Below are 11,512 nucleotides of genomic sequence, written 5' to 3'. Positions count from 1 at the left end.
TTAATTTGTCAACGTATTGTTCCGTGGAATCTACATTGAAAATGCATTCGATAAAAAATAAAAAAAAATTGGGGGTAGAATTTCAACCATGTCCTCATTGTAACCAATTTTTTGACATGACAAACGTCACAAACTTTGTATAAAATGTGGAATTTGTACCTTTGAAACGTCAGATCTTCAACATTATTTCCACTATCAGAAAATGTATTTCTCTGGGCAGCACCTCCTACAGCTATTAATTTGGTCTCCCATCCAGGATTTTAACCAAGCCCAGTTTAGCTTTGACATTTCTCACTGACTACTCCCAATGTGCTATCGTGAGAATGCTTATTGAGAGATCTATATATTCACTGTTGCTATTGAAGTCATTCCAAAGGGTAGGTTAAACAGAGCATATTCAATTATTTCAAATTTAATCTTCAAGTTAATCATAAATGTGTTTGATTAGTTTCTCCACCTCAACCAAAAATCTAAGTTAAAGAATAGGAATAAATCAATTGAAAAATTATTTAAAGTGCATTTAAAGTTTAATTAGATTAAATTTAGTCCTATTCTTTAACTTAGATTTTTGGTTGAGATTGAGATCTGAATCCAACACATTGGTAGACAAACTGGATATTGAATTGTGTTTGGTTGTCAACGCAGCCAAATATCAACATTTGAAGGCAATGTATGTTCTGTTGAGATAGTTCCATCTGTGCAACTGCCTTAGTCAGGTTTTAATTCCAGTTTGTCTACAAATTAATCATTGATATGATTGAGTCACATCTTCAAATTAAATAACAGGACTAAATCAAATAAAACTTTAAATGCACTTTACATAAAGTTTGATTTGATTTAGGCCTATTCTTTAACTTTGATTATTGATTGAGATAGAGACGTGAATCCAACATATAATTTATTAATTTGTAACTAATCTGGAATTAAAACCAGACTAAATCAGTGGCACAAAAGATAGGTCAAAAGATATCTCCTTCAAATGTTGATATTTGGTTGCGTTCAATTCCAATATCACTTTTGCAATAGAGTAAAAAGCCTATTAAATTGTCGACAAATTAACAAATGATATGTTGGATTCCCGTCTCCAATTAAATACAAAATAAAAGGATTAAGCCAGTGGTTCAGATGGAACTATCCAAGCATTATATATCCTTTAAATGTTGATATGTGCTTGTGTTGTCAACCAAACACAATTCAATATTACTTTTGTAAAACAGCCTTAACTTTAGATTATTTAATATCTTACAAACTAATGTAACAGTATTCATTCAACCTTACATTGAGTAATCCATCCATGCCCACATTTTGAGGTAGGCCTACAGTAACTATAAATGTCTTATGTAATTATAGAAAGCGTGCATGTTCAAGATAGCATGCAAAAGTCGCAGGTCTGTGAAGATCTTCACAATTGCTATAATAATCTGTGCAGAATCTCGAACAGCATTGATCCTTTGCACTATAATTTGAATGCAATCTCAAGGGGGGCGAGACAAGCTGGGCAGGAAAGGGTTAATGGAGCAGGGAGAGGATGGAGGGAGACAATGGGCAGGTCAATGGCTCGTAAAGCTTGGCTTTAGGGTTGCTGAGAAGGACTTCCACACTGCATGGTCTCTCTCCACTGACTGTAGCATCATCAGTTTACTGCGTGCTCATGCTCTACTAGTCTATTCACTGCAGATGTCATTCCACAGCATGCACAACAGGTTGCACAAAAATAACACAGTGGTGGGAACATACTTTAGATTTGTGCGCAATTTGTTTCCTGTCTATAATGTTGAAATGGATTGAATGTTGTGGATTTTATTACCTTGTTAAATGGTAAATTCATCTCGTTTTAACCTTATATTCAAATCTCCACTCCAGCACCATACCCGTCTCTACATAGGGGTGGCCAGGGATGGGTAATAATGGATTACATGTAAGGGATTACAAAAACCGCTAACTGTAATCCCTTACATTACCTGCAAAAATATTGTAATCAGATTACAGATACTTTTGAAAAAGTTGATGATTACTTTGAGGAGTACTTTTAAATTCAGAAAGGGTGTTTGCGGAAAAAAATCACTTTTCTGTTTTCTCAATGACTTTCAAATCAGCATTGAAAAAGGCGCAAGTTCAAGGTGGTTCGACCTGAGTGAGTCTGACCACAAGTCAGAGACCAGTATGATGACACACCATGTGTTTGATGGATTGCGGGAAAATAGCAGTATCACTGCTATCACTGCTGTCGGCATCCAAAGATGATCAAACTTGAATAAACGCTTGGAGGTATGTATGACAGCAGTGGTGTAGTCTACAGTGATACACATATGCCTTTTTATTAGAAAAAATCTACATAGCGCATTGATGTGAATCACACTCTCATTTAGCTATTTGTGCCTTATGGATTGTGGCTGTTCACAAATCTAAATGTGTAGTTTCACCCAATAATTGTCAAATTCAAGAAGTTTAAGATGCCTGTCAATCATTGTTTTTGAAACCAGTGAACAACCAGTGAAAAATGTACTCTTGCAACAACTGCATAGTGCGAATCCCATCCTCTGGAATAAAAGTGGAGCTTTTATTGCTCAATCTAATTCATACCGATAAAAAAAAATACATCCGTAGGCCTAATGGACACCTGCTCAAACTCGTACACTTTTGATAGACTTAAAGGGGCAGTCTGTAGTTGCTACATCAATTTTTGGACTTAGAAATTATATATTTTAATGTAAAGATATAATTTAATCGTATGATTGTATGTAGTAGAAAGCTTTGGTTAGAAGAAGCCTACATAACCAATCCATTAAGTAAATTTTAACATCTATATATGGCCAGCTATGTAAACTTTAACATTGATTTATCCTGCAATAGATGTGGTTCAATTGGTAACATACATTTTTGTCTTCTTCTAAAGCCTCTTAAGGGGAAAGTAATCTAAAAGTAAAGTAATCAGATTAAGTTACTTAGTCTGGGTAATCCAAAAATTACATTACTGATTACAATTTTGGACAGGTAACTAGTAACTGTAATGGATTACATTTAGAAAGTAACCTACCCAACCCTGGGGGTGGCAGGTAGCCTTACAATTAAGAGTTGGGCCAGTAACAGAAAAGTCACTGGTTTGAATCCCCAAGATGGCAATTAACCCCCAACAACTGGTAGGTGGAGTTCTACCTTAAGAAATATGAAATGGTAACACTGGCGCTAGAGCTGCTGAATCAAGTGTACCTATTGTCAACAGCATGAAACAAATGAAGAAAAAATAGTAACACAAGGCTTTGTTGTTTTTTACAAAAATGTTTGGTGATAGACTAGGAATGGCTTGGAGATCGACCGGTTGGTTACCACTGGTCTATGACAAACTAGTAGCATGTTCGTCTGAGGCTACTGATCGCTTCATTTTGCATGATAAAGATGTCAGACACCAGATAGGTGCACTAAAATGTACATAGTATGGCGCCCCTGGAGCAAATGAAGATTATGTGCCTCACAGACAGATTCTTCACCTTGTCGGCGTGGGTATTCAAACCAGTGACTTTTGGTTACTTTTTCTGGTATAATTCAACAACGAAAATTGGATGTTAATCCGTATTTGTCTGCTGGGACACAAAATGGCCGTCGACGTAGTTGTAGTCCCTTTTTAAAATTAGCCTACATATTAGAACAATATCTGTATTAAAGGGATAGTTCACTGCAAAACTGAGTTTTTGCTACATACTGAAAGTTCTCTCTTGAAAACTTGACTGCTGACATGGACAATTGTTTGGAACAAACTACATTAAGTGAACTATGCCTTAAAGATGGTTCTAGCCATGAAGCTGCATCCCTTTGAGTATGAAAGTATTTTTTCCCCATTCTCTGCAGCAGTCCTCATGAGTATGCAGCACTGAGGCAAAGACTAGACAGTGTTGTGTAGACTTCGGAAAGCATCTCATTACCTAATCAAATAGTAAATAATATACCCTTGGGGGACCCTCTCCAACTCTTGGCAAGTGCATAAAAAAGTCAGTGCCTTAGGGTTAAAAAGTGATAAATGTGGCATTCTTAGGACCCCAGTCAAAAACTGACATCGAGAGAACATGGTCATAACTATTTTGTAGTGCGTGTCACTGGACTAGAGATCGAGGGGGCATCATAGAATGCAGAGTCTAGCTCAGGCCCATGCAGCCAGCTCAGCAGTTGCTGTCTAGACAACGTGGCAGCTCAATAATTAATCTGGCTGCTGCTGTTGGACCCTTATACAAAACTACATTAGGATGTAATGGACCGAGATTGCGAGAGATGATGGATCAAAGTAGAGGCGACAGTTTCTAGAAGAGTGTTTGAGGGCTGGATCACTGAACAAACCAGAAATCTGAAAACGAGATTTGGCCCTTTGAAATGACAAAGAGTTTACAGAAGTTAGAAGCTACATGGAACCTTTGCCCTCCAAAAGGGGTTCCTAAATAGAGCATCTTCAAAATACCAACTCATTGAGCCCAGTGACCTAGTTCAGTATCAACCTACAAACCACCTTCGACCAGTAATCCAAGGAGGACACAAAATATCATTTATTATAATTTATTGTACATTGTTATTCCGTACCATTAATTCGGAAGAGCTAACAAAAACTAACATTGCCATTTATACAAAATATAAACTATAAGGGGGAATATACATGTGTCATCCTTTCCCACGTGGTTACAGTACAGTCATTTTGTTATGACCAACTCAGGCATTGAAAGGGAGATATGCCAGTTATATCCTCCTTGAAAAAGACCAGAAAATCTTTAGAAATCACTACGCATACAGACTCAAGTCCAGTGTCAAAGTTATTCTCTTCGCATACAACACATTCTGGTACATTGCCAATAACACAAACTAAAAAGCACCAAATCGTGAAAACCCCATTTAAAATATTTTAATTAAAGAGGTTTGAATTTCTTCATGAATAATCTCCTATGCACGACCTTCACCTTGGGCACATACAAAACATATTTCAGATTATTTTCCTAGGTATAATTAAAAACTACGATTAGAACTTCTGTACACCAAAGTGGTCCACATTTTGAGAGACATGTGACATGACAACCACCTGCGTCCTCCAGGCCTACATCCCCCAGCATTCCACAGACTGATAACCAGGATGTTTTGGTGGAGTTGCTATGGAAACGCAGGTCTTGAGGGATGGCGGAGTATAGTGCTGGAGCAGGAAGCCATGTTGAAGAGTGCCATTCCTTTGATTCTCCATAAGTGATTTAAAAGGGGGGGGGGGGGGGGGTGATGGTGGCAGCTTCCTCTCCAACTGACGTTACACCCCCCCTTTGAAGAAAAATGTCAGCACTAGGATTTTCTTTATTTTGGGCGAATGAGTGGGTGGGGCGAAATCTTAGATGTAAGCCTAGTGGTCTCTGTTCAGTGCGGTTGAGGGGAGTGGTGGTAGTTGTAGTAATAGAGCGGTGGATCAAGGGTTCAACAGTAGCGGTGCAGGAGGGAGGTCGCCATGACGATGGGGAGCAGGAGAGAGAAGGGCTGGACTGCAGTGACACGCCCACTCCGGTAGGGGAGGTGGAGTTGGCCGAGCTGCTGTACGGGTCTGTGGCCATGGTGGTGGAGTTGACGCTGAAGCCCGCACTGGTTGCATTAACCCATGTGGATCCTGTTGTGTTTTGGGAGACCACCTGCAGGCAACCAGGAAGAGGCTTGGTTAAGTGAGAACTCAAACGTAACTCTACAGAATTGGGACAACTCCTCATTGATCCATGACAAAGCACATTTCAGCCAAAGCGGACATCTTCAATATGATGTAATATCTAGAGGACTTGTGAAATGTTGACACATTTGTGAAATTTGTGGTGTTGAAGGCTGGCTGTGAAAAAGTAGCACACAATAGGTTGAACACCAGCTATAGTGGCATGGATATTCTAGGCCAAGCGTGTATAACAATGGATTGCGATGTAGATATTACAATGAAATGGCCATTAAGGTTTGGGGAAAGTAATTATCCCAGCTAGCACATATGGTTCCTTAGACATTATGGGAATGCATGTTTTTGGATTCACATTTGTGTCCTGACCAGTAAAAAGTGAACTTATTTTGTTTATGTTCTGAGAACAAGTGAAAATAGCCTGTTCTGGGAACATTTATTTTTAGGTTGGAGTGAGGTTCTGAGAGCAATTTATTGTGGTTCCGTGAAAGTTTTATTAACACTCTTAGAATAGAGTTTACAGGTTTTTTGAATAACTTCCTTAACTTTCCATGAATATTTGAAGACTTAACACTGCTAGCTTATTTTAAGTTTTTTTTTTTTACTCAAAGCACAGATGAAAGTGTAATTTCCTTAGGCATTGATCATGCAAATACTTTTGTGACATAGCCTCAGTGAGATTCTATAACCTATAATCTTCTGTTCTCTATCCACGGAATGCTATATATATATACAGTGGGGAGAACAAGTATTTGATACACTGCCGATTTTGCAGGTTTCCCTACTTACAAAGCATGTAGAGGTCTGTAATTGTTATCATAGGTACACTTCAACTGTGAGAGACGGAATCTAAAACAAAAATCCAGAAAATCGCATTGTATGATTTTTAAGTAATTCATTTGCATTTTATTGCATGACATAAGTATTTGATCACCTACCAACCAGTAAGAATTCCGGCTCTCATAGACCTGTTAGTTTTTCTTTAAGAAGCCCTCCTGTTCTCCACTCATTACTGTATTAACTGCACCTGTTTGAACTCGTTACCTGTATAAAAGACACCTGTCCACACACTCAATCAAACAGACTCCAACCTCTCCACAATGGCCAAGACCAGAGAGCTGTGTAAGGACATCAGGGATAAAATTGTAAACCTGCACAAGGCTGGGATGGGCTACAGGACAATAGACAATCAGCTTGGTGAGAAGGCAACAACTGTTGGCGCAATTATTAGAAAATGGAAGAAGTTCAAGATGACGGTCAATCACCCTCGGTCTGGGGCACCATGCAAGATCTCACCTTGTGGGGCATCAATGATCATGAGGAAGGTGAGGGATCAGCCCAGAGCTACATGGCAGGACCTGGTCAATGACCTGAAGAGAGCTGGGACCACAGTCTCAAAGAAAACCATTAGTAACACACTACGCCGTCATGGATTAAAATCCTGCAGCGCACGCAAGGTCCCCCTGCTCAAGCCAGCGCATGTCCAGGCCCGTCTGAAGTTTGCCAATGACCATCTGTATGATCCAGAAGAGGAATTGGAGAAGATCATGTGGTCTGATGAGACAAAAATAGAGCTTTTTGATCTAAACTCCACTTGCCATGTTTGGAGGTAAAAGAAGGATGAGTACAACCCCAAGAACACCATCCCAACCGTGAAGCATGGAGGTGGAACATCATTCTTTGGGGATGCTTTTCTGCAAAGGGGACAGGACGACTACACCGTATTGAGGGGAGGATGGATGGGACCATGTATGGCAAGATCTTGGCCAACAACCTCCTTCCCTCAGTAAGAGCATTGAAGATGGGTCGTGGCTGGGTCTTCCAGCATGACAACGACCCGAAACACACAGCCAGGGCAGCTAAGGAGTGGCTCGGTAAGACACTTCTCAAGGTCCTGGAGTGGCCTAGCCAGTCTCCAGACCTGAACCCAATATAAATTCTTTGGAGGGAGCTGAAAGTCCGTATTGCCCAGCAACAGCCCCGAAACCTGAAGGATCTGGAAAAGGTCTGTATGGAGGAGTGGGCCAAAATCCCTGCTGCAGTGTGTGCAAACCTGGTCAAGAACTACAGGAAACGTATGATCTCTGTAATTGCAAACAAAGGTTTCTGTACCAAATATTAAGTTCTGCTTTTCTGATGTATCAAATACTTATGGCATACAATAAAATGCAAATGAATTACTTAAAAATCATACAATGTGATTTTCTGGATGTTTGTTTTAGATTCCGTCTCTCACAGTTGAAGTGTACCTATGATAAAAATTACAGACCTCTACATGCTTTGTAAGTAGGGAAACCTGTAAAAATCGGCAGTGTATCAAATACTTGTTCTCCCCACTGTATATATAATAAATGGAATCCTAGCTCCATCCGGGTGGCGGCATGAACTAATTCCGTGGATAGAGAACAGAAGATTGTAGGTTATAGAATCTCACTGAGGCTATGTTGCAAATATATATATATATATACACACACAAAAAGCTGTTAATTTGAATCTATTCAAACAGACCCAATTTCAAAGGAAACTCATTAAGATCAGGTGTGGCCAGTTAGTGTGAGTGGCCAACGCCTGAACAAACTTCACATGATAGCAGATAGAGTTGTGGATGCTGAGAACGAAATGTATAGGTCTTTAAATTACATTCTAAGAATGTTTTCTGACGGTTACTAATGTTGGTTTTTATGGAAAGGAATCTTAATGTTCTCGGGAACAGATGAGAACATGACATTTATTTTATTTATTTTACCTTTATTTAACCAGGCAAGTCAGTTAAGAACACATTCTTATTTTCAATGACGGCCTGGGAACATAGAACCATGAGGAAACCTTATGCTGAAGTACTGAAATTCACACAGAAAGATGTTTCTTAACGTTTTCTTAACATTGACAACATTCCTAATGGTCAAACAGTTGGAGAACGTTCCTGGAACATAACCAAAATGGAAATTAATGTAACTATGTTTGAACTTTCAGGAAACGTTCTGTTAAAGTAATGAAATATAAAGAAAATAATGTTGCCAAGTTCCTTAAATGTGCTGAGAATGTTCCAAAGCCAAACAACTATACTGCACAATTCCCAGAAAGTTGTGGGAAGGTTGTATGCTAAATAACCACAGTTCAACCATGCTCTCACCAAGCTCAGAAACATAGTTCTCAGAAGTTGTGCTAGCTGGGTACTGATTGAACAATTCTGTAGTCCAACATTGCATGTCAAATCCCACAGAAAGCCCCTGGATTAGAACAAATATCAGTTGCCTATCCAAACCAAGCACATTTCCATGGAATGGAAAATAAAATAGCAAATAAAACGCAATGCACCTTTAAATTACAGACATACACTGGCAATAATTAGGAAAAACATTATTTTTAAATTGCTATGTGTTGCTAGCCTATCTGGGTCACAACCAGGTATCACATTGGCCAGTAACACCATACAAAGAGAGAATGATAGTCCAAAAGCAGACGCGCAAACTGTTGGTCTTTGCTACCCGTTTCAGGTTCCGTTTTAGCGCGCTGCACTGAAATAAACTTTAACCCTTGGAAAGACTCAGGTGTACCGTGGGTTTTTAAATAATTAATTCGCCTAAGTGTTTTTATAACAAAGTGTTACAAGAAAGAAATGTAGGATAATTGCAGAAAAGACACCGAGATTATATGATTTATATGCTTAGGCCTATAGATGAGAAGTAACGACTATCCTACTGGTCTATTAGGCTACTTTAAATCCTGTCTATCCAAGCCATATAAAACTTAATAAAAAACAACGTATTATAAGCTATCGAATGAATAGCCTACCACAAAAATACCGCAAGCAAATGAAAAGCGAATTGATTCATTTAAAAAAAAACGTATTTTTCTTATTAATATGAATAATACATCTTTTGTCATACCTCTGTCGATAAACATATGGCGAAGACAATCACTCCGAGATGAACAACTGTCATTTTTGACATCCTGATGATGATCTGGCCACAACTTCAAGCGCAGCCTCAGTCCCTCTGAAAATGTGATCACTGAAATAGTCGGACCAACGTTTTATACCAGCATCACGACTGACGTGTGACGTTGAAACTTGGTCACATACACAAACAACCTGTAAACAAAATAACAATGTAGCCTACTGTAAAACTGTGAAACCCATATGTGTTTTTATATTGAACATATGCTTCGTTAAAATCCACATGGATTGTATATATTTCATACATGTATTTTAATAGATGATTTAATTCGAGTATGTGTCATCAGTGAGAAGGCAAAATTCGGAAGCATTCATTGGACAAAATATCAAACAAAATATGTCGATTAAACCCATTATATGGTGCCATTGGATGGAAAGGTCTGCTACATGGGCCAACTTCTATTCAGGTATTATCAGATTTTAACATCCATATGAAGCCACATAAAGTTGCCAAATATTGTCGAATGTTGCCGTTAGAAATTCCAGGAATAGAGCTGATTATTTTACTTATTTTACATGCCAGAGTCATGTTTGTTCTAGCCTACATCGTATATTTATATCTGAACGTTCCAAAACCTTGTGTCTTACTGAACGCGACATTACTTTTGACCAACAGTGACATATCCTGGCTACAGTTGGTAATGAACCGATTTGTGGTCCTATGCGAATTATATTAGGCTACTTGCGTTTTTGGTTTTTGTTTTACCATTGTATGGACAGGTTCCTAGGACCCATAGAATAATCTCAAAATGTTCTGTCCGAGCGTTATATGTATACATGGGTTTCATCGGCAGAGGTAGCCCAAAGCTTCGAACACACCGACAGTGTTCTCTGTAAAATAGAACGCAGCATCATCTGGATATGTTTGCAACAAAAGTTCAACATTCACATTCTGATACCTTTTATGTTAAGCCGTCTATGCATACAGTTTGACGCATACGTTCGATAAATTCAAAGTATGCACCACACCGGACGCACTGAAACTGCCTCTGCAACGCAATGCTGCAATGCAAACGCAGCGTTTCATTTGAAATGGATGTAATGATGGCGTCACGAAATCCCTACACTGTTGGTGTGCTCGAAGCGTGAGTCCATAGGCTGAACAAGCATCCAAATGGTAAGCCAATTTGCCTCAACAGAAAAAGGGTAATATCGCTCTCTGGTGGCAAGTCAAAGTATCGCAAAATCAAAGACCTTATATAACCGCCCATTGCGAACTTATGGGGGGAACCTGTTTGTACCTCACAAACATTCTCGATGATGTTCTAAATTGTCAGGGACAATACACTTTAATCATCCCTCTATGGACAGTAATGCAAATAATGATACATTAAAGGTACACAAAATTGCCCTTCTTATGACTGGATCCAGATGTGGGGATTGTAACTTTAGGCCTTATAAATACCGTCTTGAGTCCCTGCCATTTTGGTAAGTGGATTTCAGAGGGAATTAGTGAGGGTCTTGTTTCCCTCCAGAGGGAACCCAAGGGACAGCGTTCACTTCGCTGCCTGTGCTCCCTGCAGAGGCACCAGATGTGCTCTGAGACGGGAAGAGAGGGGGCCTTTTGGAAGGCATCTGATAAGCCCCATTCCCAAAGCCCAGGCGGATCACGTATCACCAGTGGCCAGCGGGTCTACGAGGGGAGTGCAACCTGAGCCAGCGCACCGGGATCGGGTTTCTGTTTACATGAGCTGTGGTCCCCAGGGTTCCTCGAAACAGAGCAGGGCAGAGGGAGCCGAGGGGAAATGGAAGAGGGGTTGTGCAACACCCCTCTTCCTGTCTTGTCTTGTCCTGCCTGTCCTGCCTGTCTGTCTGTCTGTCTGTCTGTCTGTCTGTCTGTCTGTCTGTCTGAGGTCCATATAGTCACAGAGGGGGGAGAGTGAATA

The 11,512-nt window shown here is 39.7% G+C and overlaps 1 long non-coding RNA gene across 1 annotated transcript; it reads right to left on the bottom strand.

The window, feature by feature from the left end:
• Positions 1 to 4,508: 4,508 nt before the first annotated feature.
• Positions 4,509 to 9,670, bottom strand: LOC135574700 (uncharacterized). Its single transcript, XR_010465575.1, has 2 exons — positions 9,559 to 9,670; positions 4,509 to 5,642 (listed from the first exon to the last, which is right to left on the bottom strand). It is a non-coding gene; the product is annotated as an uncharacterized LOC135574700 (long non-coding RNA).
• Between the last annotated feature and the right edge of the window lie 1,842 nt (positions 9,671 to 11,512).

The sequence above is a fragment of the Oncorhynchus nerka genome, linkage group LG13 (genome assembly GCF_034236695.1).
Source record: "Oncorhynchus nerka isolate Pitt River linkage group LG13, Oner_Uvic_2.0, whole genome shotgun sequence".
Classification (NCBI taxonomy): Eukaryota; Metazoa; Chordata; class Actinopteri; order Salmoniformes; family Salmonidae; genus Oncorhynchus; species Oncorhynchus nerka.
This window is presented reverse-complemented; position numbering and strand designations above follow the sequence as displayed.